A 17,241-nucleotide genomic window follows, 5' to 3' on the forward strand; every position below is an offset into this window, starting at 1 on the left:
AGTGGTTGCAGTACTTATCTGACCACAAGATGGTGAAAGGGATGTAGGAATTGAGTTGCTCTTTAATCAAAATTTTGGCTTAATAGGTAATCCTGTAAAACAAGTGATTTTAAAACACAACAATTTCAATATGGTATTCAAAAAACTGTTATTAAACATGTAACAACCTTGACATGCAACGGAAATGAAATGCCAAGAAAGACATTTGGATGGAGCACAGTGTAAGATGAAGGGTATTCCGTGCAACGAACGAAAAGTGATCTTATTTCGATAGCTCGCGGTATACACAATGTCTGGCAAAAGGTCAAGGATATGCGGGTTCAAATAAATCATAATTTATGAGTGCGTAAGATTAAGCGCCAAGAATTATGTCTATTCGCTCCAAGAATTATACCCAACCTTAAAAGAGGGTGTGTGTGGGCAAGGAAGGGCCACCTTAGGCAACGATTGTTTTGCAAGGAACATTGGAAGCGCTACTTTATGAGCTTCGGCTTTGTAGCTTGCTTCTATACAACCTCAGTTCCATTTGCCTACCAGAAACGAAATTAGCCTGATACGAAGAAGTGATAGCCCGTTGCAAGTTGCAAGTATCTGGATTCAGTGCACCCTTATCCGAACCTGACGGCGTATTATTTTGCACTCTCACTGTAGTGTCTCAGTGGAATCATTTATTCAGTAGCTAACGCAGCTTCATCCATTCGATACGGCTGGTGTGGACGAGTGTGTGTTTGTGTCTGTCCACGCGGCATGGATCTAGAAGACCGAAGACCGACATAGATCCTCCTAGGGTGTCAGAAAGCAGGTTTGTGCAAGCAACTGTTTACGACGTTAATCTCTTAAGACGATGGGTTTATTTCAATTACATCCTGTACGAGTCGGATTGTTGACCATGGTTTTGACTGCGCGTGAAGCAGCAGATGCAGCCACTTCCATTGCGACTATGTCTATTCTTAACGACGTCGATCGATTCCTTTCTGGAACGAGATAGCCTAGATTCACACTCCTGGTGACGATGGGGTGAGTTGATATGTTTATTGTACATTGCGTGAGCAGCACCGCAAATCAATACAATCAACGATCAAACGGTCCAGTGTGCGTTTTATCAATAGATTCAGTTTAATAAGAAGAGGTTGATGTTGATTAACATTATGAAGACAACCCAGCTATGGTTTTACTCATAAAATTTGATCAAGAGGTTGAAAACAAGGCACTTAAAGACGATGAAAACTTTCACTTATTACTTTAGAATACTTGATTAAACACTTTGGGAAGTTCACATTTTGCAATAGCGTTCCGGAGATCAAGAGGAATCTAGAAACGTTAAGCATTATTGGTTAAAATAAAATAAGAAACATATTCAAAGAGAATCTTATAAATATAAATACATGATGCCTGAAACACAACATACTTGGCAACCAGAAGCTCTACGGTCACCTGAGCAAGGCCCGGAATTACGTTACTGCTTTCGTGCGTCGTTTCACTAATTACTAGCCGTGGGTTGTGACATTTCCCATTAACTACAGCTGTCGACGAGAACATTGCTGACGATTCGAAAGGCGCTACGAGACTGGAATTCTGAGTTTCGCTTCGCATTTGTTAAGCCCTTGCAACAGAACGGACAAGGGAATGTTTAACGCCCATGTTCCAACCCATCGCCCAGGTGTTTAAACAGCCTATGGCGAAAAAAGAAAAGAAATCACGGCCGAGGTCACAACGTTGCAGAAACGCCACACCAAACATCGTTTGGAAAACCCGCGCCCCACCTACGATAGGTGAAGTACATCCCGGACGGTAAGATAGACCTCTTCTCACCTTAGGTAAATTTTCAACCAGCCACCCCGGGTAACCCGAGCAAAGCCATAGACCTCAACCACCCCAGGAAACCTTATCCAAACCTGTGGAAGCAATGTGGAAAATTACACCAACCTCGGGCACCATATGGAAGCCATTCCTGCGAGGTCCTTAATCTAGGTAAAGGATTGCCCCAGCACGACGCAAGAAATAAATTTCTGTATTGTGGAAGAAAAGGGGTGAATTGTAAAGGTGTACTTACGAGACCGGGTTTCACACCGGGTTTCACACTGAGGTTCCGAAATTCTCCACTCAAACCTTCAGCACATGCGGTTTGGTAAAGCGGTGTAGGCGAAAGTCTATCACATGTACAGATAGCCGTCCCGGAATAGATGGTTGAAAAACTTTAAATTCTTTACACCCGATTCCATCGGAGGTGGGATTTTTCGGCCATGCTCTTTCTTCGTTGCACTTCTTTTCACAATGGCATCTTCAGAACTTTTCCCATTATTTCCTTCCGCTTAAAAATCACTCTAGGCCAAGAGTTAATTGGATGCACTTTGTTCACGGCTGCATCTGTTGGTTTTTGATTCAAATTGTGTTCAAATCTGTTCGACGATTATTTCCGAGCACTCCACAGACACTCTATTAGACTATTGTCTGTCCCTTTTGAAATTGCTAACTAGATTCGTAACTTTGTTTATACCTTTGTTATATGTAGATATCTACTGTCGCCCGTGCCTAAAAATTTACCATAAATCCCGTTTGACGGAAAAATTTCTTCCTGAAAAAAGGAACCTTGTATGCATTAATTCTCTCTACTCTTTTAATTCTTTCTACTATAGTCTGAAAATGTGTCAAAATGACGGTTGGTTTATTTTTTGCACTGCCAGTTGAATCACGGTTTCTTCGTCATACTACGTAAGATTGCTTTCTATTTAGTTGGAAAACGTGACATGTCTCGAGACATTTTGACTCCTGCAGGAACTACACATGATACGCTTTATCTCATATCAAAATCTACAAATTCCACACCATCTCCATTCATTCGGGGTACGCCGCTCGGGTTGCAGTATACTGCTCTTGGGACAACTTCAAACAGAGAATGGGAAAAAGTTGTCGAGTAAAACAAATCAAGCCTTCCTTAAGCGACCACATCTTGCGCTAGCCGTTCGCCTTTCTTGCATACAACCGGGTTTGTATTGTTTCCAACGTGCGCGAAGGAGCGTCATCGTGATTGAAGAGGGTTGTCTAATGAAAATTTATTCGAAAAGTGGTTGCGAAAGCTTAACGAACGGACAACCATCCGGCGGTGAGCGGCAGTTGGCAAAATTTCGTTCAATGACCTCTGGTTTCCTTCGCACTGGCTGTAGTCTTTCTTTTCTCTAGTGCGATTCTTTTGTCTCCCAAGTAGAGCGCAAAACGTGACCATAAAAATAAGGATCTGAAGAAAATAAAAGAAAAAGAAAATCACACGCAACAAGAGCTCGCCATGGTGAAGTTGCATCAGAACACTTTAGATCTGAGATGCAGATAAGGGTGTCGCCAGCTGCATGGGTTTTTTTTCATTTTTCAAGGGTCCACTCGTCGAAGAAAGCGATCTTCATTCGTCTAGAAGGAAGTATTTCATAAGCGTCCGGTGCCAGCTGCAAGCTTTTGAGAATATTATTTATAGATTGTAACATTTGGAAGACTCGGTGATGATGTGGTACACATCTGAGGCACATTTTGAAGTGACTGTCAGAGTATTGGTTAGATTTTACTGCAATATTATCAAAATATTTTAACATTATCAGCATGTGCGCGTGTTCGTATTCAAACATCGTGTGTGTTGAATACATTAACATAAATGTTCCGATTTCGATCGTCGAATAACATTGAATACTAGAGTCCCTGACTTCCTAATAATCATGCTCGATGGAATGAATCCCTTCGGATGTACCCAGAATGAATTTGGGGTTATTGAACGTATATGATTACATACTCAATAGAACAAGCACTTGTAGGCGAAACTCCTATTCCTTGCAGTCGACCGGATATCCTCGAACAGAAACACTTGACCATGTCCTCGATAGACAAATCTAAGATCGGACTGCAGATATTGGTTACATATTGAGTGCGGTATCCTCTTACTTCTCATCCTTCAGCCTCCCGAAACTGACACAGATTAGCAATTACCTCTCAGATTGTAAGGCCGGAAAGAGATTCGAGGTCAATCGATTGCTGGCTACTGCGGAATGCAATCGACCTGAGTATACCGAGTACTGGATACGCTTGTAATTTATTTTACGTCACGCCGCAACTTAGCCGCCTCCAGTTTCGGCAAAAGTGCATGTGTTTAGCCACTTCTGGTAGGCAATAGGACCTTGTTTACATGCCCAAGAGTTCTAATTTATGTGCCAACATGACGTTAATTATGTTTATCGATGTACGTACTACTGATGGGAATCGCGAACGGTTGGTGGAGGACATATAAGCACAATCAACGGGTGTTTGGTTGTTCTTGAATTATGCGATATCAATCGATAGAAGCGGTTTGGTTTGGCATGTTTTTAACCATCATACTTAACAATAGGCTTATAAACCAAAATTCGACGTGTTTTTATGTGATTTCACATTTTTATTGAAGTTTTTTGAACTATGTTAGGCAATATAATTTTAGTTGTACACTGTAACTAGTTATCTTCTATTTCTGCTTTTCTGCCCATTCAATACCAGATTTCCTGTTCAATTTACTGTAGAACAAAAATAGCATTGTTAGCATTGATAGCTCATCCGATACGCAAACAGTTTTCTGCATTCTCCTACGAGGATTACGAGCAAGTGCATCTGCTGGCTTAAACCGTTCACACAGCATCCCTTAGTGTCGTCAGACAAGGAAAAGGATGGAACCTTTGCCTTGTGGAAACATACGAGAGCCAGCGTTACGATGGGGTGTGATTTTCGCCCGACAAAGGATCAAAATGTTTCCACATATAGAACAGTAAAACCCAGAACGAGATGAACCTTCTTCAACCAGCCTTGTGGTCGCGGTCTCATCTTGGTTAGAAGCGAGGGGTTGGCACGGAAAACTTATGCCGTGTAATAACGGACGCTTTTAGGTTTGTTTATTGTGGACAAAATAGTTTACGAAATATGCTTCAAAATGGTGTGAAATAAGGATTTTAGGAACTTTGATTTTCAAGGTGATGAACGTAACATGTAAGATAAGTTGTTTTTCCCTTGCAATGAATTTTACTTAAAAGTCTGCATACTTCTATGTAAAACAGGATTTTAATTTTTACATAAAAAAAATAAAATATATCAAATCTCCCTGAAGTGAAACATTATGTAAGTCGCTGGAAAGTTAGCTGAGCCGTAAAGCTTCATCTATCAGGCACGAAATTCGTTATCGACCCTCACACTGATCCAGCAACGGCAGTACGATTACGTGGGTAATATTCTTGAATCTATTACGTCCCACAAATTTGGATCATCTCTCTAGCATCGAACGATGAAAGGTTTCTACCAAGCCTTCATCTGACTCATCTTATCCGGTTTTTGGTTCCGACTAGATAATCTTAAATTACATTTTATTGTGCCTTTCAGTCAGCTTGCAGACACACCTGGCCTTTGATTCTGTCTCTGTGTTCTTGGAAGGTTCTTGTCATATAAAATTTTCCAGACGTCGCCTCCGAAAGTCTGAACCAAACCGGTCGAAGACTTTGCCAGGCAGAAAGGGAAGAAAAAAGGGGTCTTTTCGATGCTGATGGCAAAATTTTCAATTTATCACTAAACTCAAACAGCGTTCCCTGCCCTGCGGACTTTTGCGGGTGCGTCAAAGTTTTGTCATCCGCCGTAAAGGGCGGTTGGGTTGAACCATGACTAAGGCTGTTGGAAAAATTCAATTTTTGTTTCAAGGTCGCGCAATTTTTATGTTACCTACATTTCTCTCATGCCATGTTGAAAAATGGCTCGGGAAACAAGACATTTCCTAACGGTTTGACATCCTCTAAGCATTTATGCAAAAAAATTGTGAGTGTTCAGCATACCCTGTGACCTTGTTTGCATCTGCTAGAAGAAAATGGAAATAGAAAAACCTTCCCTGTAGCGAGGTGATCGATATTCGGGAGGCTTTTCTTGGTATCCATCAACCTCTGGTTAGTGAATCTATTTCCATCACCAGACTCCGCTTAGGGAAACCTAGGATGAAATTGCTTCCCATCGCAACGTCTGCTGAATTCGTCGGTCAACAGATGACCCCCGGGGGGAAGGACGGTGATATGACGTGAAACATTGTTCCTGGCGCTTCCGGAGGAATATAAAGTGATGGTGAGGGAATAATATATGAATTTATCTACGCTTTGTTCATCGTTTAACCGGCCTACGGCAGCATCTCCTTGTGGAAAACCATCGTCTTCTACCTTTGGCCAAAGCGACGGCCAAGGACGAAAGGGAAAAGAACATTTTTGAAGCGTTACTACATTACAGGCAGCGTTGGTATGCTGGTGGTTCCCTTCGCCAAGAAGAAAGCCACCGTTGCAAAACGAGCTCGAAGCGATGTCGAATTCCTTCACCGGCTCGATCGGCGTTATTGATCCCTAGATTTTCACCTGGGCCATCCAGCCTCACCCGAGGGATGATTGAAGGGTAATGTGCGCTTGATTGCATCTCCATCGAATCGAAAGGAATTGCTTACTAATCGGGCTCCTGCGGATATCGGTCTATTCTCCTTGACTCCGTCTTGGTTCCTTCCATCACATGATATCGAGTTTGGCAGAAGAATAGTAGAAAGAAAAAGAAACTACAAACAAAACCAACCCTCAGGAATGGTCGGAACGTTTACAAGGTTTCTTTTCTTAAGGGATTAGATGAAAGATTTTTTTTTATTAACATGTAGGAGGATAATTCACTTAACATAGCCATGTATATTTTTCAAATACTCGAACATCAAATTGAAGGGAAGGAATAGAATAACAAACCACTGAACTATGTTTTTGTTGTAAACAACACTAGGAAACCCTATCTGATGCTAACACCTGTTTGGTATTTCTTTCGTGCCTTCCTTGCTCCGTTGCAGATTAGTTTGCGATATGATTTTGTGTAGGTTGTGATACGATGTTGCTTCCATACGTACACACCACAACACTAATCCATTTGACACATGGCTCGAATAGCGACTCGTACATTGGGATTCTAATCTGTTATCAAAATTAATTTGTGTTCGACATTTTGTTTTCCCACCTACAACGATTGTTTGATCGAACGGTATGGTCTGATGGAAGAGAGCACTTTCACTAGCAGGAATTATGCTACCAGCAAACCCATTTAACCACCCACCAGCAGAGGGAGATATAGCATTGCTCCACGCGCCGGAGCCTCTTTTTTCTTGTATGCTAATTTTCTGTTGCAAAGTAATTTCGGCACGACAGGGCCAACTCCCGGCTGACGTCAAAGTTGGTGGATCTGCCTACCGTATCTGCATAATGGTCGGTACGTGGCAAATCACGTTTGTTCTAAGCTAACGCGCCCGTCGCCCAACTGCAGCGCCAACTTTTACTCCCACTCTCCATGAAAATAATTATGCATTCTACTGAAAAGAAGCTGGAGCCATCTGGAGAGACTCACACTCTGAATATTCCGACGGTTCCCTTGCTTCCTGGTTCCATACCATGTGTATGTGTGAGTGACGTTCGTTTTGGGCACTTTGATGTCATTCTGTGTATGCTCCATCACTGTGCCACGTTAAATGATGGAGGAACAAACTGATGGTGTTAACCGAAATCCGCATTTTGCATTTTACGCATTCGCTAAAGTTAAAATTTTGTGCAAGTAGCCCTTTGCAACATTATGTCCAAGGTTGTGCGGCAGGACGTACAACACTCCTAGTTGCTGAAGGATACGCTCAACCTTAGTCAGCTGATCTGATCCGTCACGCCAGGAACTCTTCCTAGTGCTGACCATGCGTTTTTCGTTAATGCATGGCATGATTTATGTCTTACAACTAGCTGTACGAAAGTCAGTGTACGCAAGGGCACATTCCTTTCCATTTGGGTCATGAATTATGAGAGCGTTGCGGAAATTAAAAAAGTTCACTGCTTCCTTTTCTGTGTGTAGCCAGTTTTGGGATATGTGAGAGAATTGTTATAAAATAAAAATCTCCAAAATTTTAGTCGCGATGTACCAAGCAGCGCCAAAAGGTAATGTGCAACACTGATGGAGCAACTGTCAGGGAATCTAGCAAAATAATCCATGCAAAGCTACGTATGATCGTTGTATAAGTTTATCTGTGATTTATACTGCAAAACAAAGAAAGTAACGAAAGTCAATGGAAAAGTTGTCGCCGCATACCATGAAATCGAGAGAAAAACCGTGGAAATTTTTTTGACAGTTGGTTGAAATTTTGTTTAACTCTCACGAGCAGCCAGGAAAGTGAGGTAAAACTGCAAATTTGGTATGTTTCATCAACAGAACAAGTAATTGAAGTGTCGAAATATGTTCTAGACGAAGGTTGCGTATAAGGCAGACCAACACACTCAATTTCTATCTGCGAGACCCTGGATACTTTGATCTAGAATTACCAATTACCTATTTTGCGAAGATTTTAGCGGGGAACTCCTACAAGTATGCTAGAAATTTTTAAACACATTTTCAACCAACTGTCACTACAATGGCGGTGCAAAAAATGGCTTTGACCCGACCTGTCTTTTAATTGATCTTGATAGTAACGGTGTGCTGTAAAGTGGTGTAATGTGCATTTTCTGAAGTAAATTTGATCAATGTAAGAAAACGTGAGGAAAAGAATCTTCTCCGTGCCTCAATACTGTAGAATCAGCCCGAATGGTACTATTGTCACTCTGCAATACATCAATGCCATGGAATGGTCGGAAAGCATCTGAGAAGAGTAACAAAACCGAGTATTCAGAATAGATTCGACATATTGAAATGTGCTCCATTCTCACATTTCATTCAGAGCGACATGAAGAATGTATTGCAACACCCTGGGAAATGAATATAGTGGCACAGCGTGTTTCGTTGAAGGTTTTTCATAATACGCAGGGCCCAATCGAGATGCGCATTGTAAGAAACCTCTGCCAAGCGTCAATGCACTCGGGTGTTGCGATTTTTATTTAATATCGAGGTATGTTTCCGTTTTTCTTTTTGTAGTTAGAAAGTTTTTTGGTTTGTTGGAATAAAATGGTCGTTTGCTAGGGTTTTCAAAATTAGTTTCTCATGAACAGACGTCCAAAAAAGTTCATTCCCTATAGAGCAATGATCGATCGAACATAGATGGTTCATGAAAAATGCATGCAAAATACCGCACATGCAATATGCAATATTTTTAGTTGCATATTTCGATAACACATACCGCATTCATGGGCATTCTGAAAAGAAACTAACAACTAGCTAAACATCGCAAAGCTGTACCTGAGCGTGTTGGAACGGTTTGTGAATCCATGTTAGAAAGTATGTTTCCATGCACCGCCCACCAAACTTTCCTGCCAGTGCACTGTGAAAACTGTGTCTACACGTGTAGTTGTTCTGTGACCGATATTTCATCTCTGGTTTGACATCAATAGAGTGGAAATCAAAATCCACTGCAAACGTTTCGCGGCGCAGGTGGACACAGGAGAGATGAGAACAGGTGGAGAGTTTTTCACCGAACTTCGAATGGAAAAGTTCAAGTTGAGGTGCAGTTTTCCGCCGCATTGAATTGGAAAATGGTGTGAAACTGCCCGGCGGTGTTGGTGGAAAGTGATGCGCCCGTGCCTTTGCATTCGAAAGTTGCATCGAATTTGCAGGAGTAAAAAGGAGGTAATGTTTTATTCAACGAGCTTTTCCGAGCGTCTAGCTTTGGAGAATTTTTATTAGCCTCAAATGGTTGTGCTGGAGAAGTCAAGCGCAGATGCAGTGGTCGCATAGATTGACGGGATTAAACAATCGGGCAAGCAAGATGTCATGTTTTGGGCAGCAAAACTAATCCTGGAACAAGTATGCCAGTAATGGTGATTTTTCTGCAACAGAATAATGTGTTTGTGATCTCACAAGATTCAGAGACGAATGACCGGAGAGGTCAAAGTCTCTAAAATTCAATTAAAAAAAAAAAAAAAAATCTAACAAGATTTATTTCTTTCCACATCCTAATTTGATCAGTTTTTATATTTCAAATACCCCGTCCAATACCCGTTAAATGAGAGTGCTTTGCATGGTGCATAATTGAACTCTTTAACTCTGCCTGATCGATCTCTAGTGCAGCTTCTGCAGGACGTTATTACTCATCGGTAGCGATTCCAGCAACACCGGAAGTATTTCAATTAGTTGTGCTTAGACAAACACAATGCCATCGTTTACCGACCCATTTTCCGCATCGTCAACGGCTAGCAAAGGATGTGCCGACGAGAATGAAGAACAATTATTTGCATATTTCTGCCGAAGCGGGAGTGCTGCAAAACACTTGGCCACATGCTTTGAGATGAGAACTAGAAGCATGTTAGCACCAGCACTTTGGAATGCTATTCCATACTTTAGGAGTCAGTTTGTGTCGGTATGTAGTGTATCTAGTTTAGAAATCAATTCTTCTACACTTTAACGTTAATAGCACGATAAATTCTGATATGTGTTTCTGGAATATCAATATGTCGGTTGGTAGATGAAGAACATTCCAGTTGCGTAAATCGTTCAGTTTATAACAGATTTTCCACATTGCTAGAAATATCCCTCTGTTTTCCATTCGAACTGTCTATAATTTATGTTCCAACCGTACAAAGAGAACAGTTCAGTTTCCTTTTCCTCATTAATCTTGTTGTACGACTCGTACATGGCTGGTAATCCGAAAAAATGTGTTTGAACCACATTTTAGTTAAATTTATAGTTCCCGTTTTGTTCACCTTAAGTTGAAACCATCTGGCATCGTTTTTAAACAATAAAAAAAAACTCAAAAAACATGTTTCGCTCTGCCTTGGCAAAGGAAAACATCGTTTATGTTCGCCGCGAGAGTGTTGTTCAAATCACTGAAAGTGAAAAATGTCGCCCCGAACCGCGGTGCGATATGATCATTGCAGAATGAAAAATGTTAGTTACTGGGAAACTTTTTCCATTTACCCACGATAGCGCTCGCAATCCGGTGGAGCTACGCTTTAAAGTTTGTCTCCTGACCAGGTCTGCTGGATGAAACCAGACTCTCGTGTTTCGTTTGATTATTTATTGTTACAGTTATTAGTTTTGTTTCTGAATTCATTATTTATCTTAGAAGGTCCTAAAGTTTCAAGTGACTGCGACTAATTTACCTTTTTATCTTTATGGAAAAAGGTGGCAGCCGTTTTCCCAGCTTTGAAGATAAATTTTAAAAATATGCAGCACATATCTTTTGTATCATTGCAAAAGAGAGAAAATGGATCACTCTATAGTTTTTGACATAAACCACTGCAAACTGAATGCTTTTAAGATTTGTTGTAGAAAATTCATTCCGTAAAATTATACTTCTTACCAACTAACGCGATCTAAAGATGATATTCCTTCACTAAAGATGTGTGTCCAACCAATGGTTAGCCTGGTGGAGCAGTAGTTCCAACAATATTCCAAAGTCCGCAATATATTGTTTTGATTCTGACTTTTTTTTTTAAAGTACGTGTTGGATATAAATAATGTTACTGGGGATTTTTATCAAGAGTGTGATCGTTGATGAGAAAGATCCTATCACTTGCATGGAAAAAAACTATTGAAACAGAAATCTGTTTTGCTATTTTTCAGTTTGTATTATTTTCGTCAGATCTCGGCATTAATTTAAATTTTTTTTTCATCCTTCTAGAGTCTTGACACTGTAAACTATATTAATTTCGTCCATGAACGAACACAAAGAATAACATTTTGCGCACTTTGCTGAACTATGTTTTGCAACTTTGCTCCAACTTTCACCGGTCAGATGAAAACAAACTGGCGACAACCAACGGGCTGTGAATTTGTGAATGGTTAACGTTTTGTCGGAGTAAGTAATGGGCGTCAACTATAATGCAACCATTAAGGAAGAGCACATTGCCAAGAGTGGCAAGAAACGCCACAAATATCTTTTGTCTAGCAGAAAAAGCTTACGTACATAGCAGGCATGTCTTGGATACATTTCATCAACAGATATCCTGATAAGCAGCTGTAAAATGTCGGAGCGTTTTTCCTAAACCGGTAGCATGTATTACTAATGCTTCCTGTGGGAACAGATGATTGCTGTGCTGCCATTCGAAACCATATGGACTATACAGTTATCAAGAACCACAATGGACAATCGGCTGGTCCTACTTTTTTTTTTAGAGAAAAGTAGTAAAAGCTTTTGAAGCTATCGAGTGATTTCAACAAGAATTTTTTAATTTAAACTTCAGTATTCCAGAAGTATTTAAGTTTCAGATATGATTTGCAGCAATAAGGAATGTACTGTAATTTCATTTCAAATCATATCTAAGAATGTTTATAGTAGCATCCATGAAAAAGCGGGTTGGTTGGAGCTAGGATTTTGTGACAGCCGAGCGGGTGCTCCCTCAACAGTGTAGGTTCGAATCCTAACTGAGACGGGATGCTCCCCTTGAACGAGGGGAGAGCCAATTTCATTACGGGTAAAAGTGGTTGCAGCTGGATCATATTGAGCAGTTGCCTGGTGGTGTATGTTTTATTTTGCGTGACAAGAAAACTCCATTACCTACCATGGACGCGATAAGTAAGAGCTATTGGTGCAGAAATCAGTTTTGTTTTCAACCGTTCCCCGTTTTCCCGGCGTCCGTCAGCATGGTCATCAGAAAAAGATCGATATGTGGATCCATGTTCAACCAATCATCTGCATAGGCATCGAAGCCATCCCTGCAGAGCCAACCGACCAAACGACCGAGCAGGATCTAGCTTACGACAAAGCTCACGATACCGACGGATTCCGACAATTTCAGCGAGACGATAGCGAAAAAAATATCACGCCATTTCGTCTGTAATTTAGTACCATTCATTTGCCGATTTTCATCATTTTGCCTCTTCATCTGAGCACCCTGAAAGGTTTGAGTGTTTTGTCGTTCGATGTCGACAGGCGACCAGGTCATTGGTCCTCACCGTACCCGAACTCCTCGTCCAGGTCCTGGCGCGAAAATCCGTTGGCCACGGCAGGGTTAGATGCTTCGAGCAACGACACGACAAAGCATATTCTTGTCCGTGCTGGGATCATATAGCACCCGGGCAAAAGACTGCTTACGGCCGAAAACACACCGTTGCTCGAGGCAAAAATCGAGCATCATTCTACCGCGTTGTTCCGATTTTCCTGTGCACCTCAGTTCAAACGTTGCTACCACTGCCACTTGGCTCCAGAGGAAATGCTGATAAATTGCACACACAAACCATATTTCATAGGCTCGATACGGTCACGAGCCAGACGAACGAACCACGAACCGGCTGCCTTCGGACTGCTGCGCGCAAATCAATATGCCAGGCATTCCGGAGGCTCGGATTGGGTTTACTGCTGTTTGAAAACATTCTTTATTGCAAGACGGTGGCTCGGAAGAAGAGGCGACATCGAGACTCTCGTGCACACACTCCAGGGATGAGTGTGCAATCCACAACAAACGTTTCATATCGACAAATCGGTGTGTCCTTGGGAATATGTGCCAACCGTTTTCCAGGTCGGTGTATTTTTCTCTCTAGAAATTCTCACCATGAACACTTGCTTTTCAAAGGGCGAAAAAGAAAAATCCTCAATTTATTGTTGTGTTAACAGAAAAGAGGCTCCACTCATTCCGATGCACGATTGAAAGCGAATTAATGCTCAATGAGTGTTGATTTATTTGAAATATATCATCGCATTCGCTTGTGGAAAGTGGATGTGGCATATGTGTCCGCTGCTAGGGCGATACTTCATCATCTCCGCGCGAAATAAAACGAAGGTGAGAATTTCGGCACTTCGTATGTTTAAACGGCAATTTAAATGACATTGAATTGTTTGTGAGGAAAGTAGACAGTGAAAAGTATATAATAAATTTGGGGAATTTTTGGCGATACAAACACAGCAACTTGTCTGCTTTCGTGGTATTTTTGAAAGGTTCGGAAGTAGCAAATATTTATCAGAGAATAACATTGCATATAAGAAAATAATAAACCATTCCCGTGTTTGCTAACGATATTTATTTATAATTTCGACCCAAAACACAATCTGCTGCATTTTATGGGGTCGTTCAGGCAAGGGTCTGACTACTTTCGCCGGAAAAGCCCGCCTTTTTGGGGCGTTGTCAGATACTTGCTGCGAGCAGTTCGTACTCCGGAAGGGTTTCCTTGCAAAACGCTTCCGGGGTTCTTCCCGGAACTGAGGCTTCTCCGGTTCCTTGAGCGAGGCGCTCTAAACACTAGCAAATACACTCGTCAGGCAGTTTTTGCAGACACACCGAAGGGGCTTCCGGGGTGTTCGGGTGCACGCCCTTTAGACGCCACTCTACCGGGCTGGTGTTTTGTATTGATTTACGTTTATTGTGCACTTTTTGCACGAAATCCTTTCGTTTATGGGCGTCGAAAAGGGGTTAAGATTTATAAGCGAGAATGGCAAAATCCATTCTGAACGAATTTTTACTGCAGAAGCACCCTCTTTCTCCAGTTACTCCAGTTCGTAGCTTAGATTGGTCTTCTGCAGAAAAGTAGAGTTTCTCGGAAGCGCCAAATTGTACTTTTAGGAATGAAAAATATTCTCCCGCTTTCGAGCTGAAGTGGGAACTGTTGTACGCGGAAAATTGATTCCGGTATGTGCGTCACGTGGCAATGCTACGATTGGGACTGGTGAGGATAGATAAACCGACTTAAATTGAATGGTTACTACTTGCGGTACTGCTGTTAACTGTATGAGTAATTGAAAAACCATCACTTGGCGAAACTGGAATGAAAAGTACGAACGAACATGGAATAACAAATGATTAGGTAGAACCATGTGTCCGTGAAATGATTTTCGGGTTTAATGTTTTGTTGTTCTGAGTAAATTAATTCTAAATGGTCTCTTTTACACACAGTATTCATATTATATAGCAATTTGTTTATTTTTAATGTTCACTTCAAACATTAAAATTATTCTTTTACTTCGGGTAATAAATTTACAATCGATGCGTTCTAAACGCTAACAAGTAAAGGTTAGGCCAACAAATGGCCCTCTGAGGAAATGGAAAACACTCGTAGCAATAGAATTGTCTCCGGAAGTGTAATGTTTTTCCTTGGAACGGCCGGCTGTTTGGCAATAAAAACGGCCTGAAGAACCATTTAAACAAGCAGTCCAAGGATCAAAACTTTTTCTTTGATTTATCGCTTGCCTAGGAATGCCTGGTCGGCTTGTCGTCGGGATTAAATTTACTACGCTTCCAAAAATCCGAGGCGATAATAGCGAGAACTAGAACGGAGAGTGTTGAACCGGGTTTTTTGAAGGCGCCATTATAACAAGCCCACAGTAACGAGTTCGACAAAGTTAGTTAGCAATGGCCAAATTTATGCCCACCGCTCATACGTGGAACACATTGCGCAAACTTTCGTCCTCTTAATTTATTGCCTTAGTTCCGGCCCTCGGACATTCGCCACTCTCGGAAGACTCTCTCGACAAGTGGTTAGAGTGGCTTGGTAGGCGCAAGGGTCACAGTGGCGGGTGTAAGTAGATGGAATTATTAGAGAATGTCGACCATCAGCACAGCTGCTTATTACCGTAGGCCCACAGGGAACTATTCGCATTTGTCATGAGCGCATACATGTATTTCGTGAGCAATTTTTATTTGATACCGTCAGTGATGTTGGGTCATGAATATTAACGGAGACGACTGTACGCAGTGTGAGAGACAGAGCTCCGTTTATCATTGTAGCGCAATGACTGCTAACAGCATTATTTCATATCAATTGCTGTAGATCAAATGCTTGAAGACTGACACGGGAACAGTGCGTATCAGTAATCGAATGAATTAGGATACTTCTATTTGACTAATATTTTCATATAACCAATATAAACAACGTTTTGTTTTGTGTTTTTTGTTTTGTGATTCCACAAGTCCAGGAAGTTTTATGGTTCCGAAATAAGACGTAGTACGAATCAAATAAAGTGCATTCAAAAAGATGAACAGAATTGAAGAATTTACAGATGGAAGCACAACCAAAAGATGTTGTAACTATAAAGTTCAACTAAAATATGAGCCAAGATAGAATAGTGGATGCGACATCAGACATACACACGCTTCGCAAACATTTTATGGAAAAGTAGTTAGTGTCTGAAAGTTTTACCTCACTGCAATTAAAATGTTGCTGCGAGAACTTCCCGCATACATTTCTTAAAAAGAGCCATATGAATTAATGAAAATAGAAAGCGCTGGCAGGATGCCTTAAATGATGATTTAATGTTTTCAAAGTAGTACCCTTTTGAATCGAGTGTCAACTTTCTGAATAGTACCATAAAAGTGCAAAAGATAGAATATTTGGAATATTAGCGTAAAACTTTTTTGTACATATTTATGCTTATTTTTGTTGAATTTAGATTTTCTTAAACATATAACAAGAATAGTTCATTAAACAAGTTGGCGGGACGGATTTTGTCCTTGGACTGGCCTTTTCGACCCCTGCTATAGATGGTAGTACCAATCGTGTATGGAAAGCTCGACTGAGCAGAACTGCTACGACCGTATGTGTTTCAATTCATTCTATTTGTTGTGCACTTACAATTACACAAATAACATCCACAAAAACGTTACTCTACGCTGCAAACAAGCAGAAACAACTGTTTGGTATTGCTGCAAGCTTTTACAGAGAGAGTGTTCCTGCTTTTCCAGGGTAATTTTACTTTATTGTGAGCGCAAAAGCGTATGGAAGGTGGTTTTCACGGGACGACAATTAAGATGCACACTTTCCTGATGGTTTTTACTTGAACGAAATGACTACAATACGACAATAATGCCGCTTTGACTCAGATACTTGTATGTGTTGACTTAGAGCAGTGATGCCAAACTCGCTTCAGTGTGATTTATACTTACCAGTCAGTCGCAATGTCAGTTGAAAATAGGTATAATTGAAGTATGTTTCCTTAGAATAAAGTTCAATCCTGTGTGCAGTTTATTTTAAATAACTTAATATATGCCACTAGCGCCATTTCAAGCAATGGAATTGAACATTTTCCTAAGAATGAGCTTGATTGAAAATGAACCATTTGCCCACTTTGGCACGCGCACTTCAAGAGTGTCTACCCACAGATTGAAGAGTTTTTTTTTCTTCTGATGACAAAATATGCTTCAATCCCAAAGGCAACGGCTCAAATAGAATAGGGCGCATTAGGGCAGTGCACCGAGCCAATTTAATGTATGAAATTGGATGAAATTGAATATAAATTTGGATGATGTATACTATTTGGATGATTAGATGGAACGTAGCAAAGGATTTGAAAAATTTCTTAAAATTACAGCCTCAATAATCTGGTAGATGTATGCAAATTGATGGTTAACATGGTGA

General features: G+C 40.9%; 1 protein-coding gene across 1 annotated transcript in view; it reads right to left on the reverse strand.

Annotated features, from left to right (window-relative positions):
- The window catches only part of LOC131259433 (uncharacterized), a 60,460-nt gene that overhangs the window by 235 nt on the left and 42,984 nt on the right, over positions 1-17,241 (reverse strand). The gene's annotated exons all lie outside the window — the stretch shown is intronic.

The sequence above is a fragment of the Anopheles coustani genome, chromosome 3 (genome assembly GCF_943734705.1).
Source record: "Anopheles coustani chromosome 3, idAnoCousDA_361_x.2, whole genome shotgun sequence".
NCBI classification, from domain to species: Eukaryota; Metazoa; Arthropoda; class Insecta; order Diptera; family Culicidae; genus Anopheles; species Anopheles coustani.